Below are 8,741 nucleotides of genomic sequence, written 5' to 3' on the forward strand. Positions count from 1 at the left end.
AAATATTGCGATTACTGTACAACTTCAATTAAATCGCTGTTAAAGGACGCCTTCAGCTCTTCTTTTATTCGAAGCGCAATCTTTCTCTAAATGCAGAGATAATTTTTTGGACTCCCTCAATTATAAAAAGTCTTACAGTCGCGATGTCGTTTGATAATAGAGCAGATTCAGAAGGTTAAATACACATTATAGTTTTTTTTTTTCATTTCTACCCAACAAGGATCTCCAGTGTTTCTTTTTTTAAACGTGGGATGATTTCCTCTTCTATTTATTCACTGTCGATGGTAATAAGGAGGAATAAGTTGAGCCAAAATTTGTGTTTCAATATTAATGGGATGTCCATGTTCAATGGGATGTCCTATGGGTTCCTTTTGATTCTTAAATCTTTGTTCTCCATATGAAAATATGCAATTGTCGCCAATATCTTGCGAACAAGTCTTTGAGAATGGCTTAGAAAACGATATTTCATGTTCGCTCATTCATAAATACAAAACAGCTAATTCATTTTGCGAGTATACTTTATAAAAATGGAATTATGCACATATTGTACATTGTGTATGCCAAGTATTTACTTGTCTGATACAAACAGGCCATTTCAAATTAGTCTCTGTACTTGTACTATGAATTTATGTACTGTATCTGTAAAAAAGTCTATATTTCTACAGTTCTCGACACTGCATTAATATTTCACTGTTCCGTTTGTCGTATTTGTTGCGAGTTTTTCACATAGTGAGGAATCCTAGTCTTGTTCATAATATTTCTTCCACAATGAGTGTATTACATGTCACCATTGCATACTAGTGTCGGTACTATTGCTTCTATGTGCGATCCAACGCTTTCGCTCCAGGCAGGGTGATTTCTCTTGTTGAAGCATTTATTTTGTCTGCTCCAATTCTGCACGCGTACTAAAGACAGCATAGCACGATATTATTGATGTAGAGAACTCTGCACGAGTAGATAGTGGGAGGTGGACTAGTTCCCGAGTATGAGAGGGATCGCGCTCAATCCACCACAAATCCAAAAAAGGCACGCGCGTATTACCGTTGTGCATCTTCATCTCCCTAACGATGCAACTTGTCGGTGATAGAGCCCGAACAATCCGCAAATGGTCCGCCGTTGTGCGGGCTTGGCAGCTTCTGTTACTTTTTTGAGCTAAACTGATTGGGTTGTGGACGTCGAACGAAGATGGTGTTTCTCGCGTCCTATTCTAATAATTTGCATTGTTGGAAATCACACAATTCTCTTTCACACGCCTTTTTCATGATTACTGAAGGGAATTGTGCGTTATAGTAACCTCTTTCATATTTGTGAACTATACCTTTACTGCATCTACTACTATCTACTCCACGTGCAGAGGTCCCAACATTGAGATTTTCCAGATAAGATGTCTTCAGTCGTTCAAACAAGCATAAGTACCGGCACCTTCGTTTCCTTCATAGATAGCACTATAGTGTTCTAAATAGTATTTTGCCTTAATTGTAGTTTCTTTGTTTGTGAAAATTGACTTGTGATCTCAGATAGGTAAGGCTGCATTTGTTTTGAAAGGCTTTTTAGGACTCCAGTGAGGAGCAGCTTGTATGTTCTGAATAAAGCGAGCTTAGTAAAACTGCCAATCTATTCACTGCATTTAATGTGCGTTATAAAAGACAGGATTGTAAATGATTTTTCTGTGTAAAGAAAGTGGTATCCTAAGCTGCATGTGACTCGTACATTTATACGATAACTTTTCCAAGACCATGTCGAAACACTTAAAGGCATCACCCCACGAATCTAAAGTGGTACGGTTTCGCCGTGGAGTATTCGTATACGGGATCGTAGATTATTGAGAGAAAGGTGACTCCGTTCGTTTCTTCCTAACTGCCGAAGAAAACAGCCGGAAGATACGGTTTCGAGGCGCACTATTTTTTACAATGAGTTCGATTGGAGCGCGCCAGGCATGCGCGGCGCCGCATCATCCGGGCCGTTTTTTACGGCAATTGGGAAAAAAATGGACGGAATCACATCCCTCTCCATAATCTAATTTCCCGTAAACGAATAATCCACCTGAAATCCGTACCACCTCAGATTCGTGGGGTGATGCCTTTAAATAGGTATGGCGGTCATCTAGATATTTTGAACATCTTTAATTACTTGATTATCTTAATTCTAATTTCCGATAATGTAGGAACAAAACGCATATCATGACATGATGAAAAAGAAAGAAAAGGAAGATTCCAGAACAATTACTTTAACAACCTGTATGTCTTTCAAAACATATTGTAAATTCTTCAAAAGATCAATATCAATGTAGCTGACTACAACAACATCAATATTCAGTTTCTGTGCTGTTCAATTCACCATTATTCACTACATACACCATTATAAACAAGTGTCCAGATTCTAGCTAAGCTAGTTTTCGCGTTCAGTTTCCAGCATATCCACTAACACGGCGACAATACGACGCAATCGTATGTGTTTAGGAGACAATTTGTGAAGTAATACCTTGTTACGTTTCTAATCTTACCTAACCTTGCTCTCACTGTACTAAAAAATAGCTTTAAAAAACTACCAAAACAGAAGTGCAGACAAACCAATACCACCCACCGACGGATGTATGCAGAAGTTCAAGAAAAAAACGCTCTGGTCCTATGGTCCACAAACATCAAAGAGCTCATGGTCGCCAATGTGTTCCAAAAAACCTTAACTTGTAGGTGGAGCTAGATATTGCAAAGTTTTGAAGTAAAAAAGGTAAAGGTAAACTGAATGGTAAATAAAGACACTTATTTCCGTTCGCTACCTTATATGGATTCGTTTTAATTTAGTGCTTTTATTAAAACTCTCATTATATCTTCATATATTATGGGTTCGAGGCCGCGTATACAAATCCGATTGCTGCGTGCTCGTGATAGTCCTACTTATGCTGAGTGCAAAGAGGCATTTTAGTTAAGGAAGTGGGCACGTACAAGATATATAAGTTGCACAGTTATGTGCCGGAAATTACACAGACATTGCAGAAAGGTGCTCCTGTCCAGCACAATGTCAAAGCCCAACCAAAATAAGTCAAGTACCTGGAGAGAGCGTGGAATCTTTGGTAATAACTCTCCGTTTCTTTATGCTAACTGCCAGACATTGTCGACCTGAACACTCCCGTCACTCAGTGTCGATAGCCAGTTTGCGCGAGGCATCGGAGATTATGGAACAGTGGCGAGTGGATTCTGTGCGAACTATCACTGTGGCAAGAAGTACAGTTGCCTGAGCGGCTGTGCTCAAAGCAGTGCAGTGGAACGTAGCGGTTAGGATCGATTATCGGCCTTTGCAAGCACCACCCATGGCTGCATTCTGAACGATGGTGGCGATGGTCCCACCTCGATACCAACTGCTAGCTCCAAAGCGGCCAAGGTCAAGCGTGCGTTGGGATTTTCTCAACAGAGGGGGTGGTGTCCTAAGAGGGATTTGGGAGCGTTAGGAGGAGGGAGGGGGAAAAAGAAGAAAGAAATGAAGAGGGCAAAGAAGAAAAGAGTAGAAGGTAGCCGCTGATAAATAGACTCATGTTAAGGGGTTTTGTTTACAAGATTTATTTTCAACCATTTAACGCTCAATTAGGTGAGGGGCCCAGCTATGCCAGGAGAAGGTTTGGCTGAAGGCGTAGCACGGTGCAGTCCCGCTCTTATTGAAATGGTCAGGGGTCAACCCCGGCAGAAGTGAGATTTTTGAATTTAGCAATTTCGGGGATCTAATTAGTGCAAAGTAGGCCCACGAGTTGCTGAATAACGATGCCCACAGTAAATTCCATGCAGTACAATTCTGGATGGTTGTAGAGACATATTTCATCTATATTTGTGAGAATTTTGGTTTTTCTACCTTTCTTACTTTTTTTTTTTTGAAACGTAGTCGAGAGAAATTCTAGATTTTCCCTCCCATTGTCGAGTTTTCTCAACAAGCTTTCGAGAGAACCAGAACATCTACAGAGATCAAAATTTGCGGTTAAGGGTTTTCCTCAATGTTCTCGTAACCTCGCAACGAGAAATGGTTCGAAATTTCAGAATTTCAATTGCGCGGCAAAATCTGTATGACTTCGAACAAAATGCAGCAACTTGGCTCATGCCTTATGAACTAATCTAGTTTAAAGTATTTTATAGAGGACAATTTTTCCTATAAGAATTGAGTTTTATCTCTTCGATTTTACCATTCTCTCAAAAGTTAGTTGAGAAAAAGTTGAAAATTTTGACAAAATTCCTATAAAGCCTCTAGAAAAGATACTTCAACTGTTTTACAGCGCAGACCTTCCTCTAAAAAACACACCGTTAAATGTTTTCCCAGGTTTTGTTGCTAGCACTAAGTTATAAATGTTTATTTCATCCTAACAGAACGACTCCAACAATCATTTCCAAGCTGGGCTAGTGCTAATCGCTAAGATCACTCAAATCGCGCGTAAATGCTGTAAATAATGCAGTAAATACAATTTTAGAGAAACTACTGGTGAAATGTTTTTCTAGTAGCTTTTTTTCGTTTTGCAAAAATTAATATCCCTGCGGGGATTCAACTATTCATCGCCTGTAATCACCGTCAAAAGTAAAATTTTGTTTGTTTGCCCTGCTCTGTTGTCGGTTCTTTTTTTTGTTATTCAAAAAACAAGATTCCGCCGGGTATCGAAGTCATGAGCATGAGCAATCGGTATCAAATGAAAGAAACTGAGAACTTCCTTATATTTTTAACTTGTACTTGCACATACGTACTGACACCCTTCTAAATCCTTGCAGTGAGCTATCTGTGGCATCTATACTAGATTATGTATTTTTATTTTACTTGAATCACTATTTATTAATATTTATTACAGCACTATTGGGCAGTCTGGCGCAACCGGTAAAAGATTCCGATGTGACTGCACGATTCATCGATGGTTCCACGCATATGTAGTTCCAACCTAGCCTTTCACCCTCTGTGATCAACAGATTGGTACCAAACTTGTCTAGGAGGATAAAACGACTGACTTGAAGCATCGGCTAGCCTCCCCCCCCATTGTACACAGGGTAGATACGCGTTCGTAAACTTCGAACTGTTCTGAGTTGAAGTGAAGGCATTATCGCTACATTATAGAAAGAATGAGATATGGGAGAGGGGTTCGTTTTCAAAAGGCCTTTTTATAAGGGAGGTCGTTTTCAGGACGGTTTTTTCCCAAGTACATGCTTAGCCCTGACCGCGGTGCTTTGAGCGAATTTCGCAATCGGACCGAGCTTCACATCGTTTTGACCCCACTCTACTTCTTCGTACAGTTTTGTAACTTCCTTGGAAACTACTAGTGATAGGACCTGTTCCCTTTAATCCTCATTTGATCGCTTCTGTTTCTTTAGTTTAGTGCTTGTGCATTTCAAAAATCTAATTGTTGGAAGCGACAGCAGTAGCGCTCCGAGGCAAAATTCTCCAACTTTATATGTTACCACAAAGAACCTAACAAAGTGTTAGATGATTCCAGTTTATGCATTTAAGACCAAAAAGATATTTCAGGGAGAAGTTAACGAACCAAGATAACCGAATACTCAGAAGGCAGAAGAGAAGAGATGAACATAATTGAGAAGAAATCGCGAAAAACATTTCGGAAAACCTCGCAGCGCAGACACCTACGACTTCCTTCTCACAGTCACTCCTGCTGTTTTTCCTGCTCGGTTATTGCTGGCAGTTACGGCACTCTGGATGATTATCGCAGCATTCTCTAGCACAACGGGTGACCCTTCAAAAAAATGCTGTTCTATTTCTCTACTGCTGCTCAAGGTTACGTGAGGCAAATACACGAAGATACACGGAATCGCTTCACTTCGACAGTTTTCGCTTAGACTATTTCTTTACTTATATGCAGGACAATACCGCTTGCTCAGGAACCCTCCTTCAGAACTCTTAGTTTTGTGTCCTGAACTGCCTTGAGCACCGGAACAGAAAAGGGCTGAAGCAAAAACGATCGTTGAGGCGCTCGCCACCAGCGCTGCCTTATTCGGGTTGTGGCTACGATCGATATCGCGGTGTGCTATCTGCAGCCTTAGCAAACCATGTCCGCATTTTTTGTCGATACATTGCCATTGGAAATCTCTCTCATCGTTCTGGTTTTGAGTAGAGTTTTGAGTACTGTCCTGGAGTTAGTTCACAACTTTTGCCGACTTTTCTGTTTTCTGTTGTCGCACTCGATTTTTATTTTGTGGGGATTGCCGAATGTTATTTGTCTCGTCGTTCATCGTTGTGAATCATTCATCATAAACTTCGTTGAGCCATTCTTTGCCTTCAGAAGACTTTTTTATTCGCTTCTTTTTTCCCTTTACCCACGGATTGTGACAAGATTGATGACTTACAAGTGGTCAAACCCACATCTACAGGGCTATTGAAACCACTATTATTTGTTACAATCAAATTATCTCAGATTTTGTCCCGTTATTGACCCCTTATCGTTATTATATGAAATAAAATTTCAAAAAAAGCTAGTATTGAGTCGGTAGCAGGCGCATGTTTCCTGTCTTTTCATTCAGCTCCAATCAGGCACTGATAATCCGTGGCCAACGAAGCAACCATGGATGTAATGACAAGTCACTCATCCTATTACTATGACATGCATAAAATACTGCTGCTCTTATGATATCGCTCATGTTAGTCCTACTTTTTGTTCTTGGTAATTTAGTTAAGTTCTTTTTTTATACCAGCCTTAGTCGGGCGTTGTTGACTCCCAAGTTCCATACAGTATGACTCATACACCATCCTCATTTGCAGAACGAACATAAGTGCTCGGATTTTATGTGGTTCTCTCGAATCGTTTTCTTTTGGAGAGAGGAGGTGCACCACTCAACGCTGCTGTAATTGAACTGTACCGAAAAAGCGTTTATAGAGCCAAACAACCGTTCTTTAAAGGCATCACCCCAGGAATCTGAGGTGGTGCAGATTTCAGGTGGAGTATTCGTATACGGGATCGTAGATTATGAGGAGGAGGGTGAGTCCGTCCAGTTCTTCCTAATTGCCGTAAAAAACGGCCCGGAAAGTGCAGCGCCGCACAAGACTGGCGCGCTCCAATCGAACCTCTTGTACGAAATGGTGCGCCAAAACGAATGAAGCCGCATCTTCCGGGCCGTTTTTTACGGCAATTAGCAAGAAATGGACGGAATCATCTCCCTCTCCGTAGTCTCTCATCCCGTATACGAATACTCCACCTGAAATCTGCACCACCTCAGATTCGTGCCTTTAAGGCATCACCCCACGAATCTGAGGTGGTACGGATTTCATGTGGAGTATTCTTACACGGGATCGTAGATTATGAGGAGGAGGGTGAGTCCGTCCACTTCTTCCTAATTGCCGTAAAAGGAATCTGGGGTGGTGCGGGTTTCAGGATACGGAGTCGTAGACTATAGAGAGAAGGGCGATTCCGTCCATTTCTTCCTAATTGCTTTAAAAACGGCCCGAAAGACACGGCTTCGAGCGTTCCGGTGCGCTATTTCCTACAACGAGTTCGATTGGAGCGCGCTAGCCTTGTGCACGCGCCGCATCTTCCGGATAGTTTTTTACGGCAATTAGAAAGAAATGGACGGAATCACCCCCTCCCCCCTCTCCCCCTCCATAATCTACTATCCCGTATAAGAGTACTCCACTTGAAGTCCGTACCACCTCAGATTCGTGGGATGATGCCTTTAAGCGCATCTATCTGCGAAATTCACCTTTTGTGGATCTCATTATCTTTCAAGGGAGGTTTTTAGACCAATTCCAATAGTGTAACACTTTTTTTTGTCGCATTTTTACTTTTTACTTTTCGTCAGAATTGGGGCTTATCAGTGCCTCTCTTTCATTATGAGAGCATTAACCGTCTGGAAAGTCGTTAAGAGTCTTGTTGCTTTCCCGTTCTTCTTTGAAGTTCCTAAAGGCTTTTCTTTTCCTTCTGGTATCCAAAGATCTAATCTAAAGTATAAGAACAAGATTCATGAAATTCCGGTGCGATAGGATATTTTACTTAAGAATTAGAAAAAAAAATCCGCATTTGTAGTCGGGTCAAAACGGCATGAAGCGCGGACAGTTGCGCAAGCGGCTGCGCTCGAAGCCGCGCGGTGGAGCGTGACAGTTGGGATCGCGTAAAGATCCTCGCTACTGCCACCCATCTTTGTTGTTCGCCATGGTCCCACCTTGATTCCAACCGCAATCTCCAACGCACCGCTTCGAGCGCAGCCGCTTACACAACTGTCTGTGCTTCATGTCGTATTGACCCGACTACACTTAGTATACGTAGAAATGATTATTCATGAACTCATTTTCGTCTATGTAGGAGAAATGGATTGTGTCACTGATTACGAATATTCACTTGAATTTCAAGCATTTTTCCACTGAGCATTCAAAAACTCTTCTGACATGACAGTGCATTTGAAGAGTTCTTGACGAAGTAGTAGCTTTTCTGTTAGGAAATGCATATACAAGGAATAGTTCTGCAAGTCATTGATACCGACTATCGAACGCTTTGTGTCACTTACCTTAGTCATTTCTGCCATTTTTTGGATTGTTAGAAAATCCCTTCATTTATTTTCGTGTCATGTATCATACAACGTTCTTTATGCTGTTCATTTAGTAAAGATCTCCGATAGATTGGATTTCCATCTTTTTTTTTTTCATTAGGGCACTCGTTTGACTTCTTTATGCAGTCGATATTTGCGCCGCGGTACAAAAGCCATTCTTCGACAGAGAATGAGGGAAAAATGCGAAACCATCGTATTTTTCGTCTTCTCTTCATAATTCGCTTGATCTAATTT

This window comes from Necator americanus, chromosome X (assembly GCF_031761385.1).
Source record: "Necator americanus strain Aroian chromosome X, whole genome shotgun sequence".
Taxonomy (NCBI): Eukaryota; Metazoa; Nematoda; class Chromadorea; order Rhabditida; family Ancylostomatidae; genus Necator; species Necator americanus.